The following is a 19,964-nucleotide window of genomic DNA, read 5'->3' on the forward strand; positions in this document are numbered from 1 at the left end:
TGATTACAAGCTAATCGATAGCTTTTACGTACACCTCTTTATTGAACCTTTGTATTCATTATTGTATTTGATAGGAGTAATGTAACTCCTCATAAAACATTCATTGTAAAAGGAGTGATGTAGCTCCTCGTAAACATTTGTATATTCAATGATTTTTATAATATAACGGTGGGTGTATATAGAGCTGTGGGTTTTTCCCTTGATCCCCCAAGGGTTTTTTGAAGTGGAGTCTTCTTCCTTTTCTCAGCCGTCATCTTTCTCTTTCATTTCCCCTTTTAATTGGGCTATTTTTGGCCTTTTTTGGGAAAGGAAAGCTCCATGTCGGTGATTTTGACCAAGGGGGAGGTGGGGAAAGTGTCCAAGGGACCAAAATTTAAGTCCAGGCACCTGGCCAGGCTAGTGGAAACTCAACATGGCGCCCCTAGCTCCCCAAAATTCCCACGAGCCCTCCTTGCAAGGCCTTGAGTGCATTCCTTCACCATTTGGTACACCATAGACTAGTCCTCCTTTAGTGTATATACTCTCCACTTTGCCCTCAACCCCCCACATGTGGGTTTAGTCCAATGCCATATGGCATGCTCTCCCCAACTTCCCAAACTTTCCCATGTCCAAACCTGAAATTTCTGTTTTGCCCCCAAACTGAGCCATTTTCTCGGAGGCGTAGCGGGTGACCCCCCGGGGGATTCACTATGGATTTCCGTATGGTAACACTTGAGTGTACAAGAGGGGGGGTTTTAGAGGTTAGACATAAGCGTATGCAATAGGGGTAGCCCCCCATTATTTCATGATCGTACCGTATGCATAAGGGAACATGGCAAATATCCAAAAAGTTATCTGCAAAGACGCATGTCGGCAATTGTCACAACCATCACACACACATACACATGTATCGGTGGTAAGAGAGAGCAAGAGCTAGTAGATGTAACTTTGAGTAGTACCCTTTTTTGCGTGGGTGACACTGAAAGTAAGAGCTGAGCCACACCCTGTGCGAATGGGGGGAGTGGGATGAAGCAATTACCCAAGCTTAGTAAAGCCGCTTTCTCTGCCTCGGTTGTAGAAGCCCTGCTACAATTCTGTTAGAGCTACGAGAAAGGGAGGGGATACGCTATATTTCTGCAGACTCTCGCTTCTCCTTGTTTCTCAAACCATCTCACCCAATCAAAATGGCCCAATATTTTCTATCAATTTTGACCTATGATATTCTACCGTTGGGTGCGACCTGAATCCCTCTCTTCCCCCCACTGCCCCTACTCACAGTGTGTGTGACTCGGCTCTAAAACCATTTCCCAAGGTTCTCCATTTGTGGGAGGGGTGCAAGTTCTCCTCTCCCCGCCCTACGTAGACTGACGCACTGTCGGTGTTTCTCCATCGCCGGACCCCTACTCTTGTGCAAGCATAGTTTCGCTCTTTGAGCCTCTCTCTCTCTCTCACACACACACACGCACGCGCGTGCACGCACGCATACACACACAACAAAAAACTTTGTGCTGCAAGTAGCAGCATCTCCATGGAGGATGTGTGTGAGGGCAAGGACTTCAACTTTCCGCTACAGGAGGAGAAGGTCCTAGCCCTTTGGAAGAAGTTGGATGCATTCAAAAGACAGCTGGAGCTGTCTGAGGGCAAGCCCGAGTACATCTTTTATGATGGACCGCCCTTTGCAACAGGTCTCCCACATTATGGACACATTCTAGTGATAGCCGTTTTTTGGCTCTTTGTAATTGCCACAGTGAGTTACCTCACCCTACCAAAATCACCCAAACACTGTGGCTATCCCTACCATTTCACTGTACATAGGCGTGCGTGAGTCACGGGACTTTTCCCATATCTTCTTAAAAAACCCTCAATTAGCTAGTCATTGGTCTAGTTGAGCCAAAAAAATTAAAAAAAATTAAAAAATATATATATTATGGCCCATGCGTATGTAAATATTTCTTTGTATATAGGGCCTAAATAAAAGATTTTTTTCATAATTATTTTGATATTTATTTAAATATTTCTACCGAGGTGTGTGTTATTTATGCTTTGTACATTGCCTCACCATTACCACAATTTTTCTTACCATTTTTCATACTCTTTATTCCATATAGAAATATTTTCATGCAAGCTTCTCTTATTTTTGGTGTAACTCCATCCCAACAAAAATCCAAAAAAACTAGTTTTATTTATGTGTATATTTTTTCACTATTGTGATTTTTCCCTTCCTACATCTATTTTGTTTTTTTTCTAAAAAATTAAAACACCAAAAATATTTATATTTTTATGGTAGCCTCATAATGAGAGAGATTTCTTTTGACCCCTTTATATTTTTTCCACTTATATTATTTATATTTGACATGTACATATTTTTTAGACCCCTCAATATTTGATTTTCTTAGTTGTACTATTCACTTATATCATAATCTCAACAATATCTTCAATTATAGACCTACCAAATAAGGTCAAGGGTAGGTGGCATGCATACATGCACTATGGAGGGCTCACTCTTGGAGGTATTCAAAAGAATCATCCAAAGAAGGACCCCACAAGGACCTTGTGCAGTGGAAAACAACGGTCGGCTTTGCTGAATTTTTAAAATTCACTTGCTCTCCGAATTTGAAAAGGTGATACAAACAAAAGTTGTAGCTCGTGGGATGAACTTTTGCCTCAAATGTTTTCATATTTTTTTGAGCTACGAGCTGTGAGCTATGATTTTATTAGTGGACCACAGTTTTCCCATGCTATGTAGCCACACTCTCTCTTCCACTTTATCACTTTCCTCTTTCACACACACTTCTCCACTCATCATCCCCACCTCTCTCACCACTCCTCTCTGCACCCTACTCACCTTCTCCTCAACCTTGAAGAATAAGAGAAACCATGGTGAACTCATACCTCCCACACACAAATCCATTCCAAAATTGACCACCTAGTCTCATTTTTCCTCCTCCAAATTACCCATATCTATAAAAAAACCACAAAATTCAACCTCTTCTCTTAAAAGACAGCATCATGGTGGTTGATTACTCAGCTTCAATTACCTTGTCTCTCAAGGAAGGTCAAGAGTGGAGAAAAAATGTACCGTCAAAGCTAGTGGACCGTCAACAAGCGTCAAAATTGGCCCTACTCAAGACACTTGGAGCATCAACCTTGTAAGAAATCCACCTTTTCTTACCTCTTAAGAGTTTTTCTTCTTTATTTGTATCCTACATGGATACTCCCATTGTAAATATCCAATTCCATTTGTAAATTAATACTAACTCTACTAACACTAACCCACTATGAAAAGTCCTATCACCTCCATTTCTCTCCTCTCTCTTTCCCCACCAACTTCTTGATAATTCCAAGCAAAAGAAATTAGATAAATTGCTGAAAATCTAACCCAACCATGGTTAGAGGAATAACCCTAGCCTTCAAAATTGCTATAAAAGGAGGGTGTAGCTAGCATAAAGGGGGGAGCCATAAGCAAGAGCACTATGCTATAGCTTGAGAAGCGAAGCTCAACCTCTCTAGAAGGAGCTCTTGAGTGGAAGCTCATTGTCTTATGCATGTGCATGTGTTGTAATAGGGGATTAGCAAGGGAACTCTATGCCATTGTAAGAGAGAGAGTGATCATTCAATTGAGAGTAGGAAATCTATCATTTCTCCCACTAGTGTAAGCCCAACATTCGCTGAATCAAGGAGGGTGGATTTGGACTAAGCTTGGATACTTTGTCTTCCTTGCAACGTGAAGTAATGGAGAACAATGATGCGTAAGTGTCTTGCTGTTTTTTGTTAAGTTCTTGATAGCTTGTCTCTGGTGTTGTCATCAATCTAGCCATAAATCCCACATACTGTAAGAGGGCGACAGGGTGGAGAGGACTCCCCTGGCCTTAAGACAGTGATTGGGGTGGTTTTTCTTGTGATGTGTTGTGGTGAAATTTACGCAAGCTATGTTGAGCAAATACTAATCTCACTTTGATTTGTCATGACAGATTTGTAAGAAGGTATTAATGCAACAAGCACCCCCTCCCCCTTTCTCTCTCTTTCTTAAATATATAGTTGTGTTTGCTTGATCATTGCCGATACGTTTCAAAGCAGCTCTCTCTCTCTCTCTCTCTCTCTCTCTCTCTCTCTCTCTCTCTCTCTCTCTCTCTCTCTACGCATCCTAGTTCGCATCCAAAACTAGGTGGTGCCCCAAATTTGTGTAGGGTTAGGTTGCGGGTTTGTGTGTGTGTTTGTTGTTTTTTCCCAACCCCAACCCAATTGAGCAGCATGGGAGCCTAGAAGAGTGCTTGGAGGCCACTCTTCTTGTTGCCCGCCCCAGACCGCCTCAAATTGGTGCCCCCACTGAGGAAGGCTTGTGTATTTTGTTGCAAAATCAACCTTTAGCATAGTCAAGTAGTTTGCATGAATCACGAAAATTTGTATGATCCCTTCATTCCCATTGCAAGGCAAAAGGTACACATAATTGTTAGTTCTAAGTTGCAATTTCAACATGTCATTCGTAGAATTTTAGGTCCTCTTAGGTTGGCCGAGATAAACGCTTCAGTAAATCCTTTTATTTTGCCTCTCATTAGGTACGACCTTAGTTTGGACGTCTATATTTTTGTTTTGTTTTAAGCATTAGGTCATGCATAGACCATGGATAATGGCCCAGGAATAGAGGTTTTCGCCTTCCATTTCACTCCACACATTAGAATAAACATTGCAATTAGTAGAAAGATCCATTTTCAACAACGAATGGTGTTCATGTTTGGTGCCCAAAGAGTTGGAGAAATTCTTGCATCAACAAACCCTGTCATTCTACCTCTCATCAACTACCACACTTCTTTTGATGTACATGTGTTCATTTTATTTTAAAATGAAGTGCAGCCCGGCAAAATAGTGTGTATGCTTGTTTTTTCTTTGTCCAAGTTGAAACAAAAAAACAATCATTTGTTCCAACTGGGAATGTGTGTGCAGTGAAAGTTCAATCCTTAGAGATCTAGCTCTATTACCAATTGAGTTGCAGAAGCAAGTAGTAAGGCGTCTCCCTCATAACAAGAGGGTGGTGAAGTTAAGACGGAAGGTCCTACGCGTGGATTCCATTTTCCTCTTGTTGTTGGGCACTAAGGAAGACCGCGCATTCATCCAACTAGTGTGTGCCCTAAGATTGGTAAATAGAGTGAAATTTGGCGTTTGGCGAGTGCATTTCACCATTGAGGAAGACTCTTCAGAAAACTTGCGGCCAGAGTTCATGCTTCATAGACTCACATTTGGTGAATTTTTCCCTCATTTGCGTCTTATTAATAGTCTTCCTTTCGCTTTCAACAAAGGAGATAGGGAGCTATTCAGAGCTTGTCTTAATAAAGAGAGCATAGAGAAGATTGCAAATTTGTATAAATTCTCATCCTTCTCTACTTTCTATGACACTTTGTTCATAGAGACATTGTAAATCTCTTTATGCTTTTGAATGATTTAACCATAATCCTAAGGAGTTTTTGTCCAGGAATTTTGTAGCACAAGTGGAGTCTTTAAATCTTGCAAAAGTGATTGGACTTGATGAGGATGTTCTTTATGAAATTGTGAGAAGGTTGCCTCACTCCGACTGTGTGGAACTCGAAGGAAAGGAGCTCCTAGTCAATTGCTACTTTCTCACGGCCTTTGACGAGCATGAAGATCTAGTTTTTATACAAACCGCTTGTGCGTTGGGAATTGTAGAACAAGTGCAATTTATCACTTGGGACGTGGTTGCTCTTTTGGATCCAGAAAATGAAGTTTTAGAGATTTCTGTTTATCGCCTTAGCTTTGAAGAATTTCAACCCTTCTTAGAGCTCATCAACAGTCTACCTTTTTGTTTTGATCAAACAAATCAAGACCTCATTGAAGCTTGGATAGCTGAAGAAGAAAACCTAGAGTGGTATTTTCTTACTTCTTCATTTGCAGGCGAGTGGTTCTAAATCTCTATTGTATCCCTTATTGTAACTCGTGTTGTAATCTTTCATAATAATGGAGAGCCAACGCCAAATGTCTGGATATCCTCTTTTCTTTGGAGAGCCTGGAGAGGATGTAGAATTATTTTTAGCAAATTTCAAGATGTCTTGCCGTATCAAGAGGATAGTAACCGATCAAGAACGTGTAGAAATGTTTGAGGTGGTCCTTAGGAAAGATGCTAGTACTTGGTTTGACTCTTTGCCTGAGGAAGTTAAGGGGAATTACACAGAAGTTTTGAATCGTTTTAAGAGATACTTCTTTGATCCCCAAAACACTCAAAAACTATGGCAAGACATTGTTTCTCATAAGCAAAAAGACTTAGATGACTACTACTTGTACAAGCAAGAGTTTCTACGTCTTTGGGCTCTATGGATACGAAATGTTGCTAACCCTGGTGATGGTGCACAATTTTTAAAGAAGGAGAGGTTCATAGCCGGACTCTTTCATGACCTTAAGGTAAAAATTGAGGCGGGTGCACCTACTACTTTTGATGCAGCTGAAACTAGGGCTGCTGAGAAGTATAGGAAACTCAAGTGCTTAAGGGGAGAGGTTCCAATAGAAGGTCTTAGACCCAAAGGTAAGTCACAAGCATCAACATCTATGGAGCTTCCTGAGGTGATGGCTGAAGTGATTGAGAAGTTAAATGAATCTTTAAGCAGCCTGTCAATTCACCTTGCACAAGCTGTAGGTCCAAAGGGACAAGCAAAGAAGTCTGAAGAGCGAGATCCACGACCTAGGAGAGTCTTGCAATGTTGGAATTGCGGAGAGTCTAGACATGGGATGTATAATTGTCCTTGGCCCCGTGGAGAGCCAGGGAGACCTAACTTGAATTACCCAGTGATGAATGCAGGAGAAGGAGTTGGTCAACAACCAAGGCTTCTACAAAGGCCAAATGGACCAAGACCACCTCCACAAGGGGTAGAAGGAGTTCCACCTTTGCCAGATCCAAATGTGCATGTGGTAGAGGTGACAAATTCAAATGAGGTTGACATGGAAGCCAATGGCATTAAGCGTGGCCGAGGAAAAGGTAAAGGGAAAGAAGGAGTCACATCACAAAGTGACCATGGACAAGGCAAGAAGGCAAAGGAAACCAAGGAAACCAAGAGGACTCGACATTGTATCAACCTCCAAGACTTCCCTCTTGGACATGGTATGGCTCCGTACGACTTGTTAGAAGACATGAGAGGTAAGGGTCCTAATATTTCATGGCCTCAAATTCTTGCATTATGCCCACAAGTTAGGAGGGATTTAACAAAGGTAGTTAGCACTAGGAGAAAGGTAAAAGAGAGTTTTCCTGTTGTAAAAATTGCACAAGCTGAAATGAATGAGGACATTACACCGGTGCTATACTGTTACATCAAAGGAAGATTGGTTAGGAAAGGTCTAGTGGATGGGGGTGCACAAATTTGCATCATGACAGAGGGACTCATGCAAAGACTAGGCATGCACATCCAGGAGACACCTGAAATCAAAGTCAAGATGGCAAACAATAGCAAGGCTAGGTGTGTAGGCATTTGTAAAAATGTCTTTGTAGAGGCCTTTGGCATTAAGAAAGCGGTGGATTTTTATGTTATGTCGACCAAGGGAAGTGGTTATCCATTTATCCTAGGAAGACCATGGCTAATGAAAATGCGAGCTTTGAAGGATTGGGAGAGTGGGAAATTAATTTGCAGGAATGACAATCATCAGAAGGTTGTCTTTGACATGAAGGAGCAATGCCAAGAGGAGCTCCATGAAGAATCATCTCAAAGTGAGACGGAAGAAGGTTGGACCGATAGCACTTCAGAAGAAGAAAGTAGCGGCAGCATTACTGAAGAGGAGTCTTCCATCGAAGTCATGGGGGTAAGGTTTAAGCCAAGCAACCAAGAGACCTCTTGTCAAGGCTTGGAGGAGGTAGGTCCTCAAGAGAACGAAGGTGTTCAAGATGAAGGGATGCTGGAAGGTATGCTATCAACAATACTTACAAAGGATGAAAGAGAGGAGTTCAAATGTGTGCTAAGGAAGTTTCCTATGCTTTTTGCTAAAGACTACACCGACGTGCATGGGGTAGATTTTATTCAACACAAGATTGAGTTAAAGCCTGAGGCCACACCTAAAGCTCAGAAGCTACGAAGGCTAGGAGTTATAAAGGAACAGGCTCTACTCAAGGAGGTAAGAAAGCTTCTAGCAGCAGGTTTCATTTATCCAGTGGAGAATTCAGAGTGGGTCTCTCCTATTGTTGTCACTCCTAAGAAAAATGGCAATTGGAGGGTGTGTGTGGATTACCATCCACTCAATGAGGCAACAAAAAGAGATCAATTTCCCCTCCCATTTCAGGATGAGATACTAAATGAGGTAGCTGGTCATGAGAAGTACACTGTGTGTGATGGCTACTCAGGCTACTTTCAAATAGGTATCGCATTGGAAGATCAATTGAAAACAACATTTATCACTCCTTGGGGTTGTTATGCTTTTAGAGTCATGCCATTTGGTCTGACAAATGCTCCTGCAACATTCCAACGTTTCATGAACATGGTGTTTCAAGAATTCTTTGGAAAGTCAATTAGGGTGTTCATTGATGATTTCTGCATTTATAGCTCAAAATCATTGCATCTACAAAGGGTAGAAGAAGGTTTAAAGAAGCTCTATGACATGGGAGGGCAACTCAACCCCGACAAGTGCCACATAGGTGAGGATGAAGTGATCTTGCTCGGTCACAAGGTTTCCTATAAAGGCATTGAGGTGGATCCTTCAAAGGCAAAGGCTCTTATTGAGCTCCCATCACCGAAGAGTCTTAAGGAGGTCATCTCTTTCATTCAGAAGGTGAAGTATATGTCACGCTTCATTCACTTAGCCTCACAATTGCTTCATCCTTTGCAAAAGTTGACACAACAAGTAGAATTTGCATGGTCTGATGAGCTTGAAGAGTATTTTTGTAACATTAAAGTCATTTTGTCAGAGCTACCAACACTCATGCCTCCTTGTTGGGAGTACACATTCTTTGTTAGCTCTAGTGTTGGAAGGGAAACAATTGGTGCCGTGTTGCTACAACAAGATCCCCACAGTACAAGGATGCGACCCATCTACTTTGCTAGTAGGGTCATGAATGCTTTGGAGAGAGACTACACAGAAGCAGAACTCATGATGCTTTCTCTCATGTTTGCGGTGAGAAAGTTTAGATCCTACTTGCTCCCAAAACCTTTTGTAATCCTCATCGCAGAGAATTTGTTCCCTTGGGTGTCATCTCAAATGAATCTTAGTACTAGGATCTCAAAGTGTATTATGGAGTTGCAAGAGTTTCAATACTCTTTCAAGGTAGAAGATAGTGTGCATGCACAATTGGTAGGGATTCTCACTTATAGGGTGCATGAAAAGGAGATTAAGGTGCCTGAAGTAAAGACCCTACCATTGCCACCACCAAAAAGTATTCCTAATGCTTTTACCTTGTTCTTTGATGGAGCTTTTCGTCGAGCCACAGGAAAAGCAGGGGGAGGGCTAGTGTTGCTCAACCCAAGTGGAGAGGTGGTCATGAAAGAGAAGTTCAATCTACCAAGTTCAGCTAGCAACAATGAAGCAGAATATGACACACTACTTCATGGTTTAAAAATATGCATTGGCCATGGTATACAACGTCTCATGGTAAAAGGGGATGCACTTCTCACTGTTAAACAGATTTTAGGCATTTGGGCATGCAAGAATGAAAGCTTACGGACAAAAGTTCATGCCATTCGTAGATTGTTTAATCAATTTGAAGAAGTGCAACTATATCATATTCCTAGGAAACAGAATGAAGATGCCGATTTACTTGCACACCAAGTAGTTACATGTGTTGAGAAAGAAGTGCAGGTCATCATGGTGGCAGCAAATGTCAAGCAACCGAGATACCAGGGATTGGAGTCATTGACTCCCATTATTAGCTACATTTTGGAGGGCGAGTTTCCACAAGACTTCACGAAGGCTCAGAAGAGGAGACTCATGAAGAAGGCAAGCGCATATCTCTTCCTAGAAGGCTCCCTCTATCAAAGAGGGAGGGATCAAGTATGCAGAAGAGTACCAACTATTGAGGAAATTCCAGCCATTCTAAAAGGTTTGCATGAAGAAGCATGTGGTGGTCATTTTGCCCAAGAATTAACTGTGAAGAAGATTTTGCTTGCGGGGTATGTTTGGCCAAGTCTGCATGTGGATGTCCAACATTGGTGTAAAAGTTGTCACAATTGTCAAGTAAATGGGAATAGAAGATTGGTTTATGGTCCAAGGCAAATCGTGCTTGCAAATGGACCGTTTGAAAAGTGGGGCATTGATGCTATGGGTCCTCTGCCTAGGACAAAAAATGGTAAACTCTACATTCTAGTGGCTGTAGACTATATGACTAGGTGGGTGGAAGCTCAAAGTGTGGCAAGAGTGAATGAGAGGACAGTTAGCAAGTTTGTGTACAATTACATTTGTTGCAGATTTGGCACACCTTTGGAGATTGTTTCTGATAATGGTCCAGGGTTTAGGAAGGGCTTGCTCACAGAAGTTTGTGAAGAGCTTCACATTCTACATCATCATATCACACCATACTACCCACAGTCAAATGGTTTGGTGGAGAAGGCTAATGGTGTCATTGTAGGAACCATTAGAAAGATGGTGCAAAACAAGACAAAATTATGGGATGACTTCTTGGATGGTGCCTTGTGGACATATCGAACCACATATAGGGAAGCCACGGAGTTCACACTATTTCACTTGGTCTATGGTCAAGAGGCTTTACAGCCAATTGAACTAAACATTCCAACAATGCGACTTCATGGCAAATCAGCACAAGATGATAAAGAAGCATGGATGGATCAACTTCTTACCTTAGCTGAGCTTGAGTGGAAAAGAGAAGCAGCATACAAGTGCTAGAAGAGGAAAGCTACGCAGGCGAAGGAGAAGCTTGACAAGAAACTAAAGGACAAAGGCATTAATGAAGGAGATCCTGTGCTAAGGTATGACAATCGACTCAATAATCGTTTTGATGCCAAATTTGAAACAAGATGGCAAGGGCCATACATAGTCAAGAAGGCTTTCAATTCAAGTTACTATGAGCTTATGGACTTGAATGGTAAAGAGCACTCCAGGAAAGTAAACGGGTATCGCTTGAAGCCCTATTTGAGTCGCCTTCTACCAAACGATCTACCAAAGATCTGTCAAAAGGCCACTGTCTCATGTAAGTATTGTTACATGAAGCTTGAGTGTAACTCTAGCCAAAATTCAGAGGGGCCAAACAATAAAGATCTCGTCAAGGACTCTGAAGCACTCTCTTTGGAAAAGATGCTCTATGATGATACATGAATATACCATCATCCAGGGGGAGGGCTAATGATAGCCATTTTTTGGCTCTTTGTAATTGCCACAGTGAGTTACCTCACCCTACCAAAATCACCCAAACACTGTGGCTATCCCTACCATTTCACTGTACATAGGCGTGCGTGAGTCACAGGACTTTTCCCATATCTTCTTAAAAAACCCTCAATTAGCTAGTCATTGGGCTAGTTGAGCCAAAAATAATAATAATAATAAAAAAATAAGTATATTATGGCCCATGCGTATGTAAATATTTCTTTGTATATAGGGCCTAAATAAAAGATTTTTTTCATAATTATTTTGATATTTATTTAAATATTTCTACCGAGGTGTGTGTTATTTATGCTCTGTACATTGCCTCACCATTACCACAATTTTTCTTACCATTTTTCATACTCTTTATTCCATATAGAAATATTTTCATGCAAGCTTCTCTTATTTTTGGTGTAACTCCATCCCAACAAAAATCCAAAAAAACTAGTTTTATTTATGTGTATATTTTTTCACTATTGTGATTTTTCCCTTCCTACATCTATTTTGTTTTTTTTCTAAAAAATTAAAACACCAAAAATATTTATATTTTTATGGTAGCCTCATAATGAGAGAGATTTCTTTTGACCCCTTTATATTTTTTCCATTTATATTATTTATATTTGACATGTACATATTTTTTAGACCCCTCAATATTTGATTTTCTTAGTTGTACTATTCACTTATATCATAATCTCAACAATATCTTAAATTATAGACCTACCAAATAAGGTCAAGGGTAGGTGGCATGCATACATGCACTATGGAGGGCTCACTCTTGGAGGTATTCAAAAGAATCATCCAAAGAAGGACCCCACAAGGACCTTGTGCACTGGAAAAACATGGTCGGTTTTGCTGAATTTTTAAAGATCACTTGCTCTCCGAATTTGAAAAGGTGATACAAACAAAAGTTGTATCTCGTGGGCTGAACTTTTGCCTCAAATTTTTTCATATTTTTTTGAGCTACGAGCTGTGAGCTATGATTTTATTAGTGGACCCCAGTTTTCCCATGCTATGCAGCCACACTCTCTCTTCCACTTTATCACTTTCCTCTTTCACACACACTTCTCCACTCATCATCCCCACCTCTCTCACCACTCCTCTCTGCACCCTACTCACCTTCTCCTCAACCTTGAAGAATAAGAGAAACCATGGTGAACTCATACCTCCCACACACAATTCCATTCCAAAATTGACCACCTAGTCTCATTTTTCCTCCTCCAAATTACCCATATCTATAAAAAAACCACAAAATTCAGCCTCTTCTCTTAAAAGACAGCATCATGGTGGTTGATTACTCAGCTTCAATTACCTTGTCTCTCAAGGAAGGTCAAGAGTGGAGAAAAAATGTACCGTCAAAGCTAGTGGACCGTCAACAAGCGTCAAAATTGACCCTACTCAAGACACTTGGAGCATCAACCTTGTAAGAAATCCACCTTTTCTTACCTCTTAAGAGTTTTTCTTCCTTATTTGTATCCTACATGGATACTCCCATTGTAAATATCCAATTCCATTTGTAAATTAATACTAACTCTACTAACACTAACCCACTATGAAAAGTCCTATCACCTCCATTTCTCTCCTCTCTCTTTCCCCACCAACTTCTTGATAATTCCAAGCAAAAGAAATTAGATAAATTGCTGAAAATCTAACCCAACCATGGTTAGAGGAGTAACCCTAGCCTTCAAAATTGCTATAAAAGGAGGGTGTAGCTAGCACAAAGGGGGGAGCCATAAGCAAGAGCACTATGCTATAGCTTGAGAAGCGAAGCTCAACCTCTCTAGAAGGAGCTCTTGAGTGGAAGCTCATTGTCTTATGCATGTGGATGTGTTGTAATAGGGGATTAGCAAGGGAACTCTATGCCATTGTAAGAGAGAGAGTGATCATTCAATTGAGAGTAGGAAATCTATCATTTCTCCTACTAGTGTAAGCCCAACATTCGCTGAATCAAGGAGGGTGGATTTGAAGTAAGCTTGGATACTTTGTCTCCCTTCCAACGTGAAGTAATGGACAACAATGATGCATAAGTGTCTTGGTGTTTTTTGTTAAGTTCTTGATAGCTTGTCTCTGGTGTTGTCATCAATCTAGCCATAAATCCCACATACTGTAAGAGGGCGACAGGGTGGAGAGGACTCCCCTGGCTTTAAGACAGTGCTTGGGGTGGTTTTTCTTGTGATGTGTTGTGGTGAAATTTACGCAAGCTATGTTGAACAAATACTAATCTCACTTTGATTTGTCATGACAGATTTGTAAGAAGGTATTAATGCAACAAGCACCCCCTCCCCCTTTCTCTCTCTTTCTTAAATATATAGTTGTGTTTGCTTGATCATTGCCGATACGTTTCAAAGCAGCCCGAGCACTATCTCTCTCTCTCTCTCTCTCTCTCTCTCTCTCTCTCTCTCTCTCTCTCTCTCTACGCGTCCTAGTTCGCATCTAAAACTAGGTGGTGCCCCAAATTTGTGTAGGGTTAGGTTGCGGGTTTGTGTGTGTGTTTGTTGTTTTTTCCCAACCCCAACCCAATTGAGCAGCATGGGAGCCTAGAAGAGTGCTTGGAGGCCACTCTTCTTGTTGCCCGCCCCAGACCGCCTCACTAGCTGGGACAATAAAGGATATTGTTACACGGTTTCAAACAGCAAATGGCTGCCATGTGACTCGCCGGTTTGGCTGGGACTGCCATGGACTCCTAGTTGAGTTTGAAATCAACCAAAAGCTTAATAGCAAGAGCATCAAGGATGTGCTGAATATGGGAATTGATGTCTACAATGAAGAATGCAGAGCCATTGTGATGAGATATAGTAAAGAGTGGGAGACTGTCGTTACACGTATGGGATGTTAGATTGACTTTGAGAATGACTATAAAACTTTAGATCCCCAGTTTATGGAAAGTGTTTGGGTTTTCAAACAGCTCTTTGATAAAGGGCTTGTGTACCGAGGCTTCAAGGTATGCATTTAGTTATTAATGTCTGCAATCCTTACCGAGTGGAGAATGAAGAGTGTTTTAAATAATCTGTGGTTGTTTTTAATAGTGTGAGGGGGTAGTTTTGTATGCCTTCTTTTCCCTTACCAATCTCTGCCTCGTTTTTTGTCATATTGCAGCGTGAATTTAGAATAAGTATTATGTTACCAACTCAAGGCCATTCTGCAGAACTGTCTTTTGCATTGTTATTAACAATAATATTTAACTGAAGTTTAAGATCGAGTTTATCAAAAGTCTAGGCCTTTATTACCAAATTTTAATAAATCCTTTTTTTTGTGTATCATGGAACTTTGTGAATTTTATATTTTAATGTAAGCGTTTCTATGTGTTTTGATGCAGGTAATGCCTTACAGCGTAGGTTGTAACGCAGCCCTTTCAAACTTTGAGGTGGGGTTAAATTACAAGGTATGATCCTTGCACTCAATGCTGCAAATTCAGGGTCTTGCTCTTGTTTCACTATAAATGGCCGCTTCTCCCTGCCTTTTCAGGATGTATCTGATCCTTCGATCATGATCAGTTTTCCATTGCTGGATGATGTAGACGGAGCAGCAATGGTAGCTTGGACCACGAAACCATGGACTCTACCAAGCAATTTAGCCATGTATGTTAATCCGAACTTTACTTATGTTAAGGTCAGCCATGCAAATAATTGGTCGTTATAAATACCGTCTATATTGTTTCTCTTGAATTGTCAGTTCGTCAAGATGATGGCATTGTGTTGAGATTTCCTTACTCTTAGAAACTTTTTTTGAAGTATTTATGTGCATAATGTGTTCCTATAGTCATTGGCAAGCCTTAGAGCTTAGCTTTGCCCGACGTCAACTTTCTCGTCATTCACTTCATGAGCACACACCATGTATTTGGTCCATATGAAATATATGTTTTTTATAGCAGTTATTCACTTGTTTATGCACAATCCCTTGTGGCCTTGGAAGTTCCTACTTGCTGGTTCAAACTGCAAGTGCTCAATAATTGCTATCATTTTGAAATCCATTGTTCCATTCACGATTTTATGGGCTTCCTATATTGTGCTTCTGCGGCTCTTCCAGGTTTCTTTGTGCTGGCAGTGCACAATGAGAAGTATAGTGAGCTGTACATAAGTGCTTTGTACTGCAATATAACACTTTGATACTAATCCTATTTCTAATCGCTAAATAATGAGATCTATAGTTGTGTCTTTTTGCCTGCTAGGCTCAATGCAAGGTGACTAGGGCTATTTACATTGTTGCAGAGAGTCTTCTATCTCAGCTACCTGTTTGAAAAGGCAAAGTGGAGGTGCCAAATGGTGATGTCTCTAAGGTCATGGACAGATCTGTCAACCGTGACAATCCCAAGTCTTCTGATAAAAAGTATGGCAAAAAGAAGGCTGATTTGGGTAGCTATAAAATTTTGACTCGAATGAGTGGTTCAGAACTAGCTAGAAAAAGGTACACTGCATTAAGTTGAAGTTAGTGGTGTGATTGATCCTTATATTGTATAGCACTAACAAGGCACCGTTTTTTTGCAGGTACCAGCCTCTTTTTGACTATTTTTTGGAACTTTCCAGTATAGCCTTTAAATTACTATCGGATGAATATGTCAAAGACGACAGTGGCACGGGCGTTGTACACTGTGCACTAGCATTTGGTGAAGACGACTATCGTGTCTACTTGAATGCGGGCATAATTGATTCAATAACCATTTTTTCCTCTATGTTGCTTACTCTGGAAATTTATTGTGTTGCCGGTTAGCTTTGTGCCCAAGGCCTGGTGATGTTATTGCTTGAAGTCTGAATCCAGAGGAGTGAGGAGTCGCACTTGCCGTCGTCCTACTTGCTGTCGCTGCCTTGACCTCAAAACTGTCCATCGTCGAGTGTATCAGCGGCGTCGCCAACATGTTGTGGTCTGAGTCTCCAACCTATGCGAGCTTAGAGCTGCGTGGCAGCGGTGTCATTGTCCACTGTGTCCGACCTACGTGAGTTCAGAGGTTCTCTGTCCAGGCAGCAGCGATACAAGAAGTCAAGCGGCACTCTTCTGAGATGTGGGAAGGGAAGCGGGGAGGCTGGCCCAAGTTCCTCACGATTTCTACAGGTATCTGTATATTATAGCTCTTAAAATTATGTTGTTGCTTCATGATCATGAGTTCACGCCTCCTCGTGCGCCTTGCAATTTCTGGTGCTTGGACTCTGGAGTGGTCTACGTGTGCTGCTTCACTCTTGAGTCTTGACAGAGACCAGTTTACGCAAGTATTGGGGTCTGCTGTCTTCACACTTGGCGCTTTTGCCACCGATGGGTCACGCCTCTCCATCTCCGCAGAGTGGCTTAGGGGACAGCGTGCAGGCTAGGAGCCTTCTATGTGGCTGCGGATGCTTTGCATCGTCTGTGTGGTAATCGCAAAGAAGAAATGTAGATTGCACCACGTGGATCGGCTTGGGGTCAGCTTGCTTCTAGTGCTAAGGTGGATGTAGGACCTAACAAACCTGTCGGGCACAGCTTTATGCTGATTGAAGAATACATGTGCTTCATACTGGCTTCAAAGCCAACGCATTTTACATCTTATCAAATTTGTGACCTTCTTGGTTTTACATAGTTTAAAAAATGAAGATTCATAATCACTGAAATAAATCTGTAGCTCATAGCTAGTTTGCAAGAGCCTACATGTAGAGATCAAGGACTTATAATGAGTTTTAGGCTTTTGCTATCCCATCGAGTTCTCTGTGATTCTTCCTTTCTTGATGTATGGAGGAAGCTTTAATTATGGGCCATATGTGGTTTTATGTTTTACAATTGGCAAGCCTTGTGATGCTTTTGTGAGAGATTGCTACGGAGTAATGGAAAGCGAGTCTGGACAACTATTGTAAGTGATTGAACATTATGCTCAACAAATAGATGTGCTCCGTGCTTGATCAATCTGTTTACTTTTCAGGTTTCGGCTTGATAAAACATCTAGTACACTGTATGCAAGGGGCTTGCTCTGACGAGGTCAAGCAAGGTTCAGATGGTATTGGGGATACAACTGCAGTACATACTGTAGGCTTGGAGGGGATTTTGCATCGATAAGGTCTTTCTCTATGAGGTCTGTTACGTGTTGTTACTGGAAATGGTCGGATGACTTGTTTCTCACTCGGGAAAAGTTTGGATTGAAGACAAGTTTTCTATTGCATTTTGAGGCACGACACACAAGGTACTCATCAACTGTTTGCACAAAGCTAGCTTCAGTGTTGCTATGTATCAGTATATTACCCTCTGCAACACACTTGTCAATACTAGGTCATTGGTATTTGAGGGTAGCAACCTCATTCGTCCCTTTCTCTTATTTGTACATTTATTTTTTCTTTGCTTTTTATTCCTGTGTTATCCCCTCTTGAAAAATTGTCGTCAGCCTACCTCAATGAATAGATGATGTGGATTCCTTGTGATTCGGTCTTCTTGGCTTGTTGAATCAATGTTGATAGCAGTTGCAATAGAAAGAAGGTAAGGATTATACATTCTGGGCTTCAGTGACATGAATGCAGGGGAAGGTGGGTGATTGGTCTCACGGGGTGGTTGGTAGTGGCTACAACAAGAAGTACAAGATTTTACATCCACTCTCCAGACTGGAGTATTTTCCATTATTTCAACTAATCTATTCTTGTAAATTAGCTCTCGAGTCTCCATCAATGATGTGATTTAGCATGAGCCTTCGGTGCTAATTGGTGAGAGAGAGAGAGAGAGAGAGAGAGAGAGAGAGAGTTTCTTCACACTCTAGCAATAAGGTTTCTTTTGTTTAGTAGGGATGTGGAAGTATTTTTGCACTCTCTAAGATGTAAATGGCATTTTCTTCCAGTGGTAACGTTTCAAGAGGATCTGCACGAACAGGAATGGTGTGACTAGAAAGGCCTCCTTCTTTGAACTCCAATTCATCTCCAACGACTCCCCGCCCTAAGGCCATACCTACGGCGCCTCAAAAACGAGTCTATGAAGTAGTGGCAAAGCCATTTCCCCCTGTCATTTTCAACCCATTTTTTTCAATAGATAGTGTTATAGACAAGGAAATAGAGTCTTTGGGTGCTTGTTCTTCGTGTCTAAAGATATTTGCTTAGATGTTGGTTTGGCTTGTGATAGTGGCCTGTTTTGCAAGATATTTTGTATGTTATGTTTAAAACTCTATTTGATTGTATATACTTGGCATCCCTCTTCTTTTTGCCTGCAGAGTGTGCTAGAGGGGTATAATGGCACTGTCATGGCATATGGTCAAACAGGCACAGGTAAAACATTCACCCTTGGCAAGCTTGGGGAGGAAGATGCTGCCGACCGCGGAATCATGGTTCGAGCCATGGAGGATATTCTTACGAATACATCTTCTGAGCAAGGTTCAAAAGCAATCTCATATCTGCAGGTGATTGCTTTTGGCCTTAGTTTACTCTGTACATGTACATGCTTTGTAATCTCCTTAAACCAAAGATACCTTAAATACATTAGTCTTCTTGAATGTTTGTGTTCCTAGAGAAATGCCTTTCACCTATTACTTTTGCAACGATGTACTGTGGTGCGCAGTTGTGATTCATTTTGAACTTGTGAAGGTGTATAAAATTAATCAATTAGCTTCAAAATTCAGATGGCTGAACTTGAAAAGTTTTTAGGATGGTTTTCTTACGCTGAAAAGGAGGCGCACCTCCCAAGAGCCTAATATTGGTTTATAGTGTACACCTTTTAATGAATCTTTGAGTTGCAAATAATGTTACACTGTAGGGTGTTGGTGGGGTTTCCCTTGCCTAGATTTTACTTCTCTTTGGGGCCACCACTAGTTCCTTTGCCTGCTTGCACATATCCGAGGTCACAACAAGCTTTCCAAGAATTCGTAGTGACATAACTACTGATGTGTGCATTAGTGAGCTGGGCGGAAATGTAGGTCCTCATAGCGTCACCATCACCGAATTCAGTGCAGTTGGTGATGGAGTTACCATTAATACTCATGCATTTACAAATACCATCTTTGACCTCAACTCTTTTGAGGATAAGGGGGGTGCCCAACTCTATGTTCCTGCTGGACGATGGCTAACGGGAAGCTTCAAGCTCATTAGTCATCTTACACTGTTTCTGGACAAGGACGTTGTCATGCTAGGCTCTCAAGTATGATCTTTTTGCCCCATCCCCTACCTTGTTTTCTCATGTATGCTACTCGCCAGGCACTCCATAGCCCTTAGATGAGACAATCACTACACTTTTCCTTATGGAAACTACATGGGGGATGCATACGGTTATCAGACTTTGGAATATAGTATGATTTAGATCCCCAAGGCATTCTATATGACGGATACCATACTTGACGTTGACTATGCTGTAAGGTCAGAGTAATGTGTCCAACTTGTTGAGGCCAACCTGCGCTCAAAAAGGACTTAAAGAGTCTAAAAGATTTTGTTCAATCTGAGTTGAGCTCTTGTTTAGCTAATATGGATTGTACTTGATGGGGAAAAAAAGAACATGCTTCTTGTGACCTTTAAGTATTATTTGCAGCTTGAAATTGGCCGGCCACTCCCTTGAGAAACTTGCGCTCCTCTTTGGCTATTGTTGAGTCTAAATTTCAATTTGTCGTAGACAGAAAGAATGGTAAATATATTTGATCATATCTTACACATATTAATGTTTGAGTATGAAAGTGTGGTAAATTTACCATATGAGTATGAAAAAAACTATGCACAGGCTAATATTGCGAACATCCCCCCAAGAAAAGGGTGTATTGATTTTTTTTTGGAAAGAGG

At 41.2% G+C, this 19,964-nt stretch overlaps 1 pseudogene; it reads left to right on the top strand.

Moving 5' to 3' along the window:
- Positions 1-1,507: 1,507 nt before the first annotated feature.
- LOC147420972 (isoleucine--tRNA ligase, cytoplasmic-like) lies at positions 1,508-19,413 on the top strand (annotated as a pseudogene).
- The last annotated feature ends 551 nt before the right edge of the window (positions 19,414-19,964 follow it).

This window comes from Adiantum capillus-veneris, chromosome 28 (assembly GCF_014529385.1).
Source record: "Adiantum capillus-veneris isolate H3 chromosome 28, ASM1452938v2, whole genome shotgun sequence".
Classification (NCBI taxonomy): domain Eukaryota; kingdom Viridiplantae; phylum Streptophyta; class Polypodiopsida; order Polypodiales; family Pteridaceae; genus Adiantum; species Adiantum capillus-veneris.